General features: G+C 40.3%; 1 protein-coding gene and 1 long non-coding RNA gene across 4 annotated transcripts in view; both read right to left on the bottom strand.

Annotated features, from left to right (window-relative positions):
- The window catches only part of CHCHD3 (coiled-coil-helix-coiled-coil-helix domain containing 3), a 272,908-nt gene that overhangs the window by 187,684 nt on the left and 71,149 nt on the right, over positions 1-14,075 (bottom strand). The window lies entirely within an intron of this gene.
- Positions 1,719-5,934, bottom strand: LOC115657547. The gene is made up of 3 exons (XR_004002000.1): positions 5,925-5,934; positions 4,330-4,331; positions 1,719-1,815 (listed from the first exon to the last, which is right to left on the bottom strand). It is a non-coding gene; the product is annotated as an uncharacterized LOC115657547 (long non-coding RNA).

Below are 14,075 nucleotides of genomic sequence, written 5' to 3' on the forward strand. Positions count from 1 at the left end.
TACCTCTCTCTAAAAGTGCAAAGTTTCAAAAAGTTCAGTGAATAGAAGATTGCTGGGGGCAGAATAGATCTGGGCAAGGAGAAGAAGTCTGGAGATAAATGTGAGAAGGGAGGGACAGGCAGTAGAAACAGCATATTCCAGAAGTCTTGAGGCCTTTCCAAATGTAGCCTTCATTGATTTGAGATCTACCATACCATTCTCTCACTAGAAGGAAAAACCTATAATGGCACCAGGCCACAAAAGAGACCCAGTTTGGGAATATTTTAATGAAGTTCCTCTACCTGTGGATAAGACATGCATGCGTGCAAAATGCAAACAATGCAAAAAAGAAATGAAACAACCCAAATGAAACAACATCATGAGAAGCATTTCTTCTCAGCAGGAAGCTGCGTTGATGATGATGATGAAAGGAACATGTCTGAACAGGCAGGATCCTCAGGTTGATAAACTTTTTTATTTCATACATCTCTCTTAAGGATTTCCTGTTTTCCTTCTGGACTATTCTTGAATTCTCATGTTTGAGCAAAAAATAAAGTTGTTACTCTATGGTACTATCATTTCAGATGCAGTTGTGATAAAAAATAAATAGCTGAAATAGGCAGATCTTCCTTTTATAATTTCACCTTTAAAGTAGTACTGAGTGTCAGTGAATGCAATGAGTAATATTAAAATGAGCAGCATAGTAATAATAATTAATAACTGCATTGACTTATTTTGTTTCGGAGAATCCATCCTCAACATACAGGATTCTGAAGTCTATTCACCTTCATGATCACCACCATTTTCTATAGTTTCAGAGATATCTGCCAATGATAGTGTTTCAGTCACATCACGTATGTCACATAACCACAGTATGTAGACTGTAGCAAAAAGAAGGGAAAAAAAAAATCTATCATCCAGAAACCACCATAGATAAGTTTGTGATAAGAGCCAGCAGTTTACAATAAGGTAATTGATGAAAAAATTGCCCGGTTGGTTTATGCAACAAACTCTCCTTTCCATATGATTGACATGGTTCAGTCATTAAGTAATAGTAATAATTGGAGATATACCAATCTCCTAGAACTGGAAGGGACCTCGAAAGGTCATCGAGTCCAGCCCCCTGCCTTCACTAGCAGGACCAAGTACTGCTTTTTGCCCCAGATCCCTAAGTGGCCCCCTCAAGGATTGAACTCACAACCCTGCGTTTAGCAGGCCAGGGCTCAAACCACTGAGCTATCCCTCCCTGCAAAATTCTCTTCACCCCAGATGGGTCTCGAACCCCTAATCCCTGTCTTAGGAGGCCAATGCCTTATCCATTAGGCCACTGGGGCTACCATATTAGGCCACTGGGGCTACCATACCGAGATACTGTCAAATTGCTAGATAAAGTGTATGAAAGAGAAATTGAGCAGTGTGCAAAAGGTTTAGAGGGTAAAATTGTTAACCTGAGTCTTGATGGGTGGAGCAATGTCCACAATGATCCTGTTGTACGTGCTTCTGGGACAACAGAAAGGAATGTCTTCCTTACAGAAATAACCGACACATCAGGAAATGCACACATAGCAGAATATTTACAAGAAGTAGCAAAGCTATAACAAACTGTGAAAAAAAATTCAAATGTCTAGTACACAGCTTGGTCACAGACAATGTTGCAAATGTATCCAAGATGAGAAGAAATTATTTAGAAGAGAGTCCCAAGCTAACAACATACAGTTACAGTACTCATTTGATGCACCTCCTAGCCAAAGACTTCAGTGTTCCAGAAATAAAGGCTAATGTTGTTGAAATTGCAAAATACTTCCATAACAACCACTTCGCAGCAGCTGCTCTGATCTTTATCTTTAAAACCCACTTGTCTGAAGTGATTGATCTCCCAGATGGGAAAAACAGAGCTAGTTGGTTGCCAGCTGGTGGAACATCAAAGATGGTGGGAATAACCAGATGAGGGGGAGGCTTCTAAGGGCCTTGACCACACCTTTAAAATTGCTGCTTTGGTGGGATGCACGGTAGGAGGCCTTTGTCTTCAGCACTGGGTATCACAGTGCTGTTGGTCAGGACTGTGGGGGGAAATTATACTTCCCTGGACATCTCTTCAGCACTGGCGTGTAAACTCTGAGCAATCAGAGTGTAGCTTGGGAGTCTTCAAGGGAGTGCAAAGATTCATCCATGTGGTCTGAGAATTGTTTCTGGCCCCCAAAAGGTAAGTCTTATACCATGGTTTGTATCTCCTTCAGAAAACCCAAGAGGGGGAGCCATGATACATGCCTCATGACCACAACAGTCGCGATGGAGCAGGCAGCAATGTCTGCAGAGTCTAATGAGGCTTGTAGTGCTATATGGGCTAGGAGGTCTCCTTCTGATATTAGGGACTGGAATTGCCCTTTCTTGGCCTCAGGTAGGTCCATGGCAGAGGGGCTCCAATTTGGAGAAGTTCAAGTAATTATATATTTCACCATAAGAGCTTTATAGTTCGAGATTCTAAAATAGAGTGTGGCTGATGAATATGCTTTGCATCCAAATAAGTCTAGGTGTTTCCAATCTCTCTCTGGATGGCTAGAATGGGATTGGTACTGATGGCCTCTCTCTTGCAAGCACTGGACCACCTAAGAATTTGGGATGAGGTGCAAGAAAAGAAACTACACACCCTTCACCACGGTCTGCCAGAGCATCTTCGTGGGGTTGAGAAGAGCCTCATTGATCGGCAGTGCGATTTTGAAGGAAGAGAATGTGTGGAGGATATCAAGCTGCTTATACTGCTTGTCCTTGACTTCCTCAACAGGAATTTGCAGGGAGTCTGCAATCTTGCAGAATAGATCTTGAAAATGTCGGAAGTCATCAGAAGATGTAGGGGGTGGAATCACGATAGCCTTGTCAAGGGAGGAGAAGGAGGAGGAAAAAAGTAATGTTTGGGAGCTCACCTCCTCCTGTTCCTCCTCTTCAGATGCTACCAACAGGGGGTCAACCTCCAGTGGATGAGACACCAATGGAGAAGAGAGAGGTGTAGGTCTCCGGCTTTGCTTCCTGGGAGTGTTCCCAAACTGTGCAGTGTACATGGCCCAAAGGTGCCAATATGGCCAGCATGAAGGGTGTGGAACATGTGGCTGCATCCATGATGGTCCATGCCAAGACTGTGGACCAGATGCAGACTATGGATAGTGAGGATGATCAGGTGTGATTTGTCTGGTAGACAAGAGAGTGGTGGGGAAGGAAAGTGCTGTTCTCGGGAGAGAAAAGGAAGAGTGCTGTGAGTTTGAAGAGGAGAGTGGAAGTGAGGGGAGGTCACATTGAAGGAGTGTAGACTCAGGAGTGTCCAATACTAGCAGGTCTTTAGGGTATCTAAAATCTTGCAGAGGAGGAAAAAGCATCCTCAGTGCCCATGTATGGGTGTATTTCCTCATAGTACCAGTAGATGGTGCCAGAGACTTTGCCAGTGGAAGGACAGCTCAGTGGTTTGAGCACTGGCCTGCTAAACCCAGGATTGTGAGCTCAATTCTTGAGGGGACCATTTAGGGATCTGGGGCAAAAATCTGTCTGGGGATTGGTCCTGCTTTAAGCAGGGGGTTGGACTAGATGACCTCCTGAGGTCCCTTCCAACCCTGATAGTCTATGATTTCAATACTGCCAAGGGCTTACTTGGTGCTGACGACTTCCTCAGTGTCAGAAAGGGCATCAAGGCTGACCGTTTTGTCAGTTCCATAGCTCCTGAAACTGACCTCTCACATTCCCCAAAACCAGGAAACACTGCCGAGGGCTGTAGGTTTGCCCAGTTAGGGTCTTTAGACTGTTTCTTTGTGTCGGTACCGGAGGTACTTGGATGGGCCTTGGAGCTGTGTCCCCTGCCTCAACGGGGACAGTATTCTGGTGGACTGTGCCTCAAAGTGTGAGGAGGGAGCCTGTTTCTTTTCATCCGAAAGAGATGACTTTCTCTTCAAGGGACGTGGGGAGTGAGGATTAGCAGATAACCTGGCAGAGGGTGAGGGCCTCTCCAGTGAAGAGTCCAGACCCTGGTCCGATGCCAGTTACAGAGATTCCTCCATGAGGAGCAGTTTTAATCTAATGGCCTGGTCTTTTCTGGCTCTGGGTTTCAGGCGAGGCAGTGGGCACAATTTTGTGGAACATGTCCCTCCCTCAGACAGCAGATGCACTGCGGGTGGCCCTCCATTACCAGGAAGGCAGCCCAACAAGAAATGCACCCTTAAACCCAGAGGATCCAGGCATAAGGGTGAAGGAAATGCTTACTGGGCGGGAAGTGGTGGAAACAGAAACCTAAATTATGAAATAATAGTAAAGGTAAAGTTAAACAAAAATAGAGAAAAGAAAGAAAGAGAAAGAAAATATTAACTACACTACTCTAACAGGTAAGACACTATCTAGTGTGAGGGAACAGAAGGGGATTCCATCCCAGACCAAAGGCAGTACAGAAGGAACTGGGGGCGGTCAGACCAAACAATGCTGTATATATGTCCCACTCACAGTACAAAAGGGGGGAGGTGTGCATGTGAGTCACTGCTGATGAAGATCTTCAATCCCAGGCGCATGGGGCGTTGCCGCAAATACAAGTGGAGCATCCACAGGAACATCACTCGAAGGAGAGCACTGGGCTGCCTCATGTGTCACAAGGCATGAGAGTACCTCATAAAAACTAATAAATAATTAATGGGAAGTGCACATAGATAGGAAAATCTTCTAGACTTCAGAAAATCTCTCAGAGTTTTCATAATGATATCAATCTTACCCCAATCAGACCTACTGACTTGTAATCAGACCTGCTCTGCTGTCTCTGGAAGGAGCACTGCTTCAAGATCTCAGTAAATCATTGTGTTCCAAGTGAGCAGATGCTATGCTCTCCTTTTCTGGCATCCATTTCTTGGACTAAAGAAACTTCATTTAAAAAAAATCTAATTTATCTGCATTCACCAGTTGTGGGAGCAGAGAATAAACAACTGTAGCTAGATCTCTGCCAGTGTATAAGATAGAATGTGATGCAGATGGGATGACTAGAATTAGTGGACAGCTATCATATGAACTCTGGACCTTTCAAGAATGTGCATATATGATATCAGATGTCCCAAAAGGCTGCCATAAGAAACCGTTTTTTGTGTCTGACACTCCCGCTGTTGTTTTCCATTACAGTCACCTTCATATTCTGCTACCATTCTTCCAAGAGAACACCTTTTGCCGAATACTATTCAACCATAGCTTGGGCCTCTGGTTGACTTCCCTGGCACCATGTGCCTGTGTTTGTCCTGAATCTACGATGCTGGATCACTGAGTGGAAAGGAAGGGCCATTACAGAAGTGGCAGCAGGAATAGGAAGCCAGGCCTGAAGGCCCCTTACTGCACACTGTGGCATTGCAGCATTATGTTGCGTCCAGTACCATCCATTTCCAACCTGTGACCTATAATATTGATGGACAGCACTATGTGGTAATTAATTACAAGAAATGTATGTGTGGAGACTTCATTTGTAACATCACTGCTCCAAATTTTGTTTTACTCTTCATGTAGGACACTATACGAATGCCTATCCCAGTTTTTCAAAATGAATCCATGATCCAAAGTGAGCCTCAGTAGCAGGATAAAGCTGAAAAGAAGCTACATGTTTTTAGCATGCATATTAACCCACTCACCTTAAATTTTAAAACATTATTAGATAAAAAAGACACATTATTCAAATTAGCTATGACATGTACAAGGTAGACTAAGCCTTGAATGACCTGATCCATGACGTGCCTCTTGAAATACTGGATTTCCACACTTGAATAAAAATTGCATTTAAAGCTTTGTTTATATTACAAGGTGTATTGGTTTGAATTGCATTAATGATGTACTGTTACACAGTTACTTGAGAAAGTATAAATCAAATATTAATGCCTTCACCAGGGCTTCATGTATTAATTTGGCAAAGGTGTTGCCTTGATTACAAGAATTATCAAAGCAACAAGTGGGAGACCTGTTGACCAATATATCTGGGCAAAAATGTGTGTGTATATCACATTATCAATATGCATTATTCATACTACCTACAGTAATATGCATTAAGCATACAATAGCAATATAACATTATATTGCATATATATTTCTAGCAGTTATGTGGCCTGAATTGGCCTGTCTTTCTATAATCTTATTCACTTATGCTAATACTTTGTAAAGCTGAAGTAAGCTTTGGCATTAGAAAATAGAAAAGTTGTCAAAGGCAAAACACATTAATGTTTTGCCCTGGTACAAGCTGGAGAGATACGTTCAAGGATCATTACCCGGAATACTAGCATACAAAACAGACAAGGAAGGTAAAGAAAAACAAATTAAGGAACTGGTACGAACCAGTGGGTTGGACTTTACTGAAATGTAAACAGTTGTATTACTCGTAAAGCTTCCTATAAATACTACTAGCTGAAACGTGTCACTTTGGAGGCAAACCTTCTGGGTAAGGTGAATTCAACAATGCTGCATAAGATGGCTTCCTGTAAATTATTTCTGTATTGACCCTTATTTCCTGTACTATACTTGTACAGATCTCTTATTTGCGCTCTTGCTTGTATTTCATAACGAACCAAAGTGTAGTCAATCAATTGAGCATGCAATTTATCAACAAGGGTCAAGGCAACCCCACCTTTGCCTGGGCTATGAGGGGAAAACTGTAGTCTGCCCACAGAGTTGGACAATCAAGCTTCCCAAAGATGCATTTAATTGGTGGGTGGACAGCGAAGAAAGTGGGCCTGGAAGAGATTCAGACCTTTAATTTTGCCTTTTCTCAACCTAACTCACTTCAAGAAGCCTGCAGAAGCACCAAACTCACTGCAAACTCCTCAGGAGAAGCACAGTGGAGGGTGACAATTTCCTCAAAAACCAAACGCAGCCCCGGGACACAGCTGGAAATTATACAAAGTCTTGAACTGAACTGTCAGTCTAAAAATTTGAAATGAAGTTTAGAGACACAAGGTGGGTTAGATACTTTGTCTCTCTAATATCCTGGGACAGACACAGCTACCGCTATGCCGCAAGTAAAAAAGTTTGGCATTTTCCTAAGAAAAGCTTAGTAGTAGCAAGAAAAAGTTAATCATGACAGGATTTGAACGTAGGATTCCATTTGATATTTCAGGTCTGAGGCTTAGACCAATAAGCCATCTCTTTCCACTCATGAAGCATTTTGTTTGGATCTAAAAAAATTCTTTCAATAAATCTTTTATCAGGTCACTGTGTTCAATTTGGTACATTGGAAAATTTCTGGTCAGTATTCATTCAAAAGTGTTCTCATTGTCCTGGACCGCCCAAGCAGGCAGGGACTGAACGCACTCTGGAAGCGATGCACTCTCCCCGGGTACAGTTTGGCTCTCCAAAAGCTCTTGAGCATCCTTTCAGCAGATTCAAGAAGTGCACTGATCTGTTGTGAAAGATCAATATCCAGGTCTTTTTGGACAGCTCAGCCAAACAAAACAGATAGGGGAAGCAAAGAATTATCACCCCTACCACAGAGACCCTCCCCATCAAAGAGATCTGTCTTAAAATATGAATACAGCACGACTGGTGTGCAAGGTGCATTTCGCAGCCCCCTGCCCTAAAGAGTTTACCATCTAAACTATTTGTTCCCACACAATACCCAGAAGCAACTGTGAAGGATAATCAAGGGTTAAAAAGATTAATTGAACATGTGGATGGTATTCTAAATTTTTACTTAAAAATGTAAAGACTCGAAGAGTATTAGTGAACAGGATTCACTGACTGTGCTTTCTAAGCACATTACAACCATTACCAGATCTGTTTCTTTCATGAGCTAGAGAGAGAAACGCTGTTGATTATACAATATTAGACTATGACATAGCACTGAAATCCTGCACAGCATGAACCATGTTAGCTAAACTAACAAAATGAATAATTTAACTTAGTCAGAAAGGATTCATTCTACTACCTTCACCATTTATCTCAGAATAGCCATTTCTGACACTCCTGAAATTACAGTCGTAGGTGCTGAAGATTAGCACTATTCACTACTCTAAAAAAATACAATCCAGGGATAGCAGCAAAATTACTAAAAGGTTCAAAGATTACTATAATATCAAGAGTTTGTACCCCCAACAGCAACAATTACCACATTGAAACCCTTTATTATAGTCACACTGAAATTCTTTATTATAATCTAATTTAGAACTCAACATTCATAATTGGAAACATAATGTAATATTAAAAACAAACGGGGGAGATTTTTGCAGATTTTGAAGCAGTTATTACATCAAGTGACAGCTTAAACATTTTCTTTTAAGTCACTTTTGAGGGAAATTGTACAACATCAAGACTGCAGTAGACTGTTACAAAAAGGGAGCAAGCAAGTTGATGAGTTCACAGTGATCCAGAATAAACCCTTGCCAATATATCAAAAATTTGAACTCTATCCCTTTTCATCACATTATCTACCAAAGTTTACATATTTCCTGGTTTATAGGCCACTGGCAGGAAAGCCATTGTCTTCCTCCCTCTGTGGAGAGCAGAAAACCGAAGATGCAAGTTGATGCTAGGAATCTGAAAGTATTCCCCAGGGGCGGGGAATGATTCCACAGTACAACCTCCTTGTAACAAAGAATATTTAGGGATATTACAGGACACCTTTGCATTTTGTTATAATGTGTGGAAGGTGTTTTGTTGAAAATGAATATTCATTCCATCCGGCTTTCTTCATCTTTCACTGTATTTTACCAGCAGGTTTCTGTGGTATGTCCTCAATTCAGACTGCTTACGTTCTCCAAAAACACTAGTGGAACATCTTTACTGGGCAAACTGTCATTTTTGGCTTAGTTTGACATGAGCAAGTTTGTTAATGTATTTTGACAGACTTGCATAACATCCTAAAATGTTTTGAACAATGCAGTTTAGACCAAGATGCAATATTAATGAGTGAATAATGTTCCTGAATACCGGGTTTAATATTTAATAAGTCTGAGTGCAGGCTGGATGTGCTGCAGAAAGATGTGGTTGGAAATCACTGCAGCTGTCAAGGACCAGAAAAGAGGCTACAGACTCCAAGAAAACCTTTAACCTAAACTTAAACTGGGGTCTGAGAAGTGTGAAATTAACGTTTCTTCAACTAAATTTCTAGTAACTGATCATTATTCATCTAACTGAAAAGTTTATCCAGTGCCCTTCATTAAAACTTAAATTATCTAAGTTCTCCTGTCTGCACAGACAAAAAGTATGCAGGGTGAGGGAAGAGACAGAGCATCTCAGGATTTACAATTAAATCAATCTGAAAGGAATTGGAAGGATGGTTGCTTACTGAAAGTCAGATACAATGTGACAATGCACTTACATGGCACGTGAAAGACTATACTAGAACCCAACAATGAATTCACTTCAAGTTAATTCTATTACTTTAAAATGATTTCTTACCAAGTTCGTGCCTTTTTTTAAAAAAAATCAGAAAGCTCCCTAACTGTACTTCTATGTAAATTATTGGATTCACGCAAGGTGCTGTATGCTATGGGTAAAAACACTAGTCTATTTTTGCTGCTTTTCTGCTGACAATGCTAACAGTAATTGCTTTCTTCAAAAATCTCTGCCTGATTTCATTTCTAAACCTAGTATTAGAAAGTATACAAGTATTCACAGAAAATGTCAGCCTTCACTGCATTTTTAAATGATACAACTTGAAAATCACATTCGCCTGAAATTTTTGTACCTACTATAGTTACAAGTAATACTTGTTATGTGACAAAGTGTGCAAAAAAATCTTTTTTTCTTCCAGTTTTCTTTGTTCATTTGACAGTCAGCTTCACTCTTCTCCCTGTTGAGTAGTTAGTCCCTTACTCCCTTGCTGAATTTTTTTTTAAACACACAACAGAAAAACCTTTATACACTTTTCTTTAAATAGGCATAATTAAAAAAAAGGACAAAACTATTTAAAAGATGTTTTACTAACAGCTTCAGTAACTCTATGGAATATATTTCAAAGGCTTGTGAGTCATTTCAGCCATGTGACTCTCACTGAAGTCATTGTGATTTGCATGGCTAGAATTTCTGTCAATGCAATGCTTCCAACATTTACACCAAAAGGTGTCTATTCACCTGTCATTATACGTATACAGCGTACTTAGTGCCCTACCAAATTCACGGACGTGAAAAACGCATCATGGACCATGAAATCTGGTTAGGTTGAGGGGATTTTGCAGTATTGCCACACTGAAAGCAGCACCACCGCCACCATCAGCAAAGAAGTAAAGGTAGCATGTTTCGGGGTGGGATTGTCACTTTTGAGAGGGGGCGTAGGGCCAGACTTATGGGTGAGCGACTGCCCAGGACACTGCAGTCAGGGGCATGCTTTGGTCACCACACACACACAGACACACACACAGCCAGCCCAAGGCCTCTTTAACCCCCAAGCACTGGGGAGGGGCAGGATTGGGGGCACCCCAGAGCTGGGTCAGACCCATCTCCGGCGGTGGCACAGAAGTAAGGGTGGCAATACCACACCACACCACATCACCTTCACTTCTACGCTGCTGCTGGCAGCAGCACTGCGTTCAGAGCTGGGCACTCAGCCAGCAGCTGCCACTCTCCTGCCGTCCGTCTCTGAAGGCAGCGTCACCACCAGCAGCAGCACAGAAGTAAAAGTGGCTATATCATGATCTCCCTACAATAGCCTTTGATCCCCACATGATTCCCTTTTGGGTTGGCACCCCCACAGTTACACCACCATGATTTTCAGATATAATTTAAGATTTTTTAAATCCCATGACCATGAAATTTACCAAAATGGACCATGAATTTGGTAGAGCCTTAAAACGTATTACATACATTTCCATTTCCCTCCGCCTTGTATCCTTATCACTTCTGGAAAAAGTTCAGAAAACAAAAAGCAGTGCTCCAAGCCCTTGGAATATTTTACAAAGAAAGTAGATTTTTCTCAAAAGTTAAATTGTAACATCATATAAATGCGCGCACACGCACATATTCTGGAGGCACTATATTAACTCTGCACTTGAAGTTCCTTATTTGCATTTAAGGCAAGGTTTCATTTTTCATAAGATTATCATCCCAAAACTTGCAATTTTACCTCTCAGGAACAAGGAATTTATTTGTAAAGTCAAGGAAAAATGAATTATTAGTTCACAAGTTTAAAATGTTTTTAAGTGATACATTTTGGTAGCCTACCAAAAAAGCGGCTGAATTTTGGAGACTTGAAAACTGATTTAGGGGACAATTACACCTGAATCTAAGACCCGGGCAACTTTAAGTTACATAATTTGAAAATAACCATCATTTTTCATAAAGGCTTCAATTCATGCCATAGAGTCCTGCAGATAGGGGATTATTTGTCTATAGACGGCAAGGAATATTTTTAGACTATAACACATTTTGATGTCTAGAATCTTCACAAGAGTGAAACTGACATTGCCCTGTCTTGCAGAACTTTATCCCACAGTAGCTTCTCTTCTGAGAGCCTTAGCAGTGTAGCTCCACTCATGTGGACCTCCACTCCTACAGATACCAAACTCACAGCAGAGGAGCATCTCTTCTACACCCTCCAGCCAGGTAAAGGGGATTTAGATCAACAGGGAAATCCTGTCATCACTATATTTATCCATTACATTTTACACTGTTAAAGTATAAACATAAATTTGTGTATGTATGGATATGATCCAGTTCAACCATAAGTTATGGGACTTGATGCAGTTATTCTTGGGAAAAGTTCCATGGCCTGTTACACAGTGGGTCAAATTAAATTATTGTAATTCTCCCTACTTGACTTCAGTCTATGTAACTCCCAACATCTTCCATCACCTGAAACACCATTGTGCATCTGCTGCCGCCTTGACTTATTTATTTTCCCTGCTTTAAGGAGCAAGGAATAGGATATGTTATCAGAGCACCAATTTTCAATATTATATAAATGTAATGAAAATTATACAGATTTATTTTTAAAATTCCTTTTTTGGATTGCCAGTAGTTGCTGAAAACCCATAGAAAGCCTTATTGATTTAATCATTATTTGTTTCCACTAGTATTTGCATTATGCTACACACTGTACAAATATCCACTGAGATAGTTTGGTGATGGGCAGCTGTATAAAACACTAAGCTAGGCAGTACAAATACAAAAAACAAAACGGCTTTGACCCAAAGAGAACAAATTAGATGGATTATTGGCTTTGAAAACCATCTGCAGCTCTCAAAATTATCAATAAAAATGTCACCGACGGTGCTTGCTAATTCATACTGCAATCCGAACACAGGCTCCTGACAATTTGACTACTACCTATTCTTTATAGAGTTTTTCTTTTTTAGGCAATTATGGTACAACAGGATGCCTTGTTTCTAAGAGATGTAAACCAAAATCGTGCTCACATGAAACAGCATAGCAAAAACTACAGGAGAGTTTAACCAGTTTAATTTATGACTTTATGCCACCAGCATGAAGGGTCTAACTCAGAACAGTAAAGCTGTTTTAGATAGTTTATGTATGTGTTTAGTTTTGAGATTTTTTTTCCCATCTTTGTATAACTTGCAATGAAATTGCTTCCCAATTTAACACCACATACGTCTCCTCATAGAATCTGCAAAGACAATCACCCGATATTGTGGCAACAATATTAATTGTCCATTAAAATGAATGGGGCGTTAGCATGAAAAATTAATTAGCGTTTCTCTGCTATGCCTACTCATTTGCTACTTTTCAAAATGAAAGCGCTCAGCAGTTTGAAAGCAAAGATTTGTTTTAAAATGCAAATTAGGGGTAGGGAAGGAGGACTGTTCCTCTCCCCTGCCCTTTTTAATCCATAACCATGAAGTAGTAGTATTTCTGTGATGCTCTCTCTTTAAAACATAGCTCACAAGTTCCAAATCATTTTCTCATCTCTCAAAGGAAAATAAACTTACCAAGATGAAGCTTCATATACAAATTGTCAGTTCAGATGCTGAGTTTTCAAACTGAAATGAAAAATTAGCCCCTGAAAATTGGAATTTATAAAGGTAATAGTGAATTATATAGCTGTGTCCTCTGTAGTTCCCACTTCCAGTCTGTGAGATGCATCTCTGTATGTATTTAGGACTGGGTATAATAGTATTAATGGAGAATCATTCCAATAAGACATTGTTGGAGAATGCCAAATACTTTTCGTTACAAAACGCAATAAAGGAAAATAAAACAGGCTTCTATGAGTTTGATATTTCCAACACTTCTCAGCCTCAAAAGAAACAGGAATTGGAAACATCCTGAGACTTACATAATATTATGGAGTTGAAGTTGCTATACTGAACTTTAATGTGCACAACAGATTGTGATTGTTTTTGTTTATTACCGATGTTATGAACAGAGAAAAGTAAATTGATCTTGTAAATCGGGTCAATACTGGAATGATGTTGACAGTATCAGAGTATTGCCCATTTTAACATTTTGTTTTAATATACAGCCAATAGCCTTCCACCACCTCCCCTGGGAATTTGATTCTATGTGCCACAAAATCTGTTTGGAAATCAGAGTATTTCCATTCTACATTCTTTTTTGTTCAATTTCATATCCCACTATACCTCTGAACCTGGAAATGCAAGGAGTATTGCAGGGTGTGGATTATACCCTTCCTACTCAATGGTATCATGGCCTGTCAGAAGTCACATTCACTTGTCTTGCCAGCTGCTATCCAATGTTTTAGGTCTACTTTCCCAAGCTCATCTGTCACTACAAATATCCTCTGAAATGAACAGGGGGTGGGGTTTTTTGGTACTGTATGTATTAAATAGCAACTAAGTTCAACAAGACCCGCAGAAATATAATATTTATACGATCATGTATTATATCAAGGCATACATATAAAGGGGCAGAATTAAGATTGCACAGGCTACCTTACCTGTGCCATTTCCTAAATTTTGAGTGCTTTACTTTGCAATCTTAATAATGTTCTTTTAACAGTTATGTTTTTAACTAGAGTAGTTACACTGCATAGGATTAAAAAAAAATGTAAATACTTGTTCTTCAGGGTTGCCTGGGATTAGGAAAAAACTTTCCCTACTAGCAGGTTATTCCAAAATTGCACTTTACAGGGTTTCTTGAATCTCTTTGAAGCACTTGATACTAGACCATCAGAAAGAGGACACTGGACTACTGGT

Source organism: Gopherus evgoodei, chromosome 1 (assembly GCF_007399415.2).
Source record: "Gopherus evgoodei ecotype Sinaloan lineage chromosome 1, rGopEvg1_v1.p, whole genome shotgun sequence".
Taxonomy (NCBI): Eukaryota; Metazoa; Chordata; order Testudines; family Testudinidae; genus Gopherus; species Gopherus evgoodei.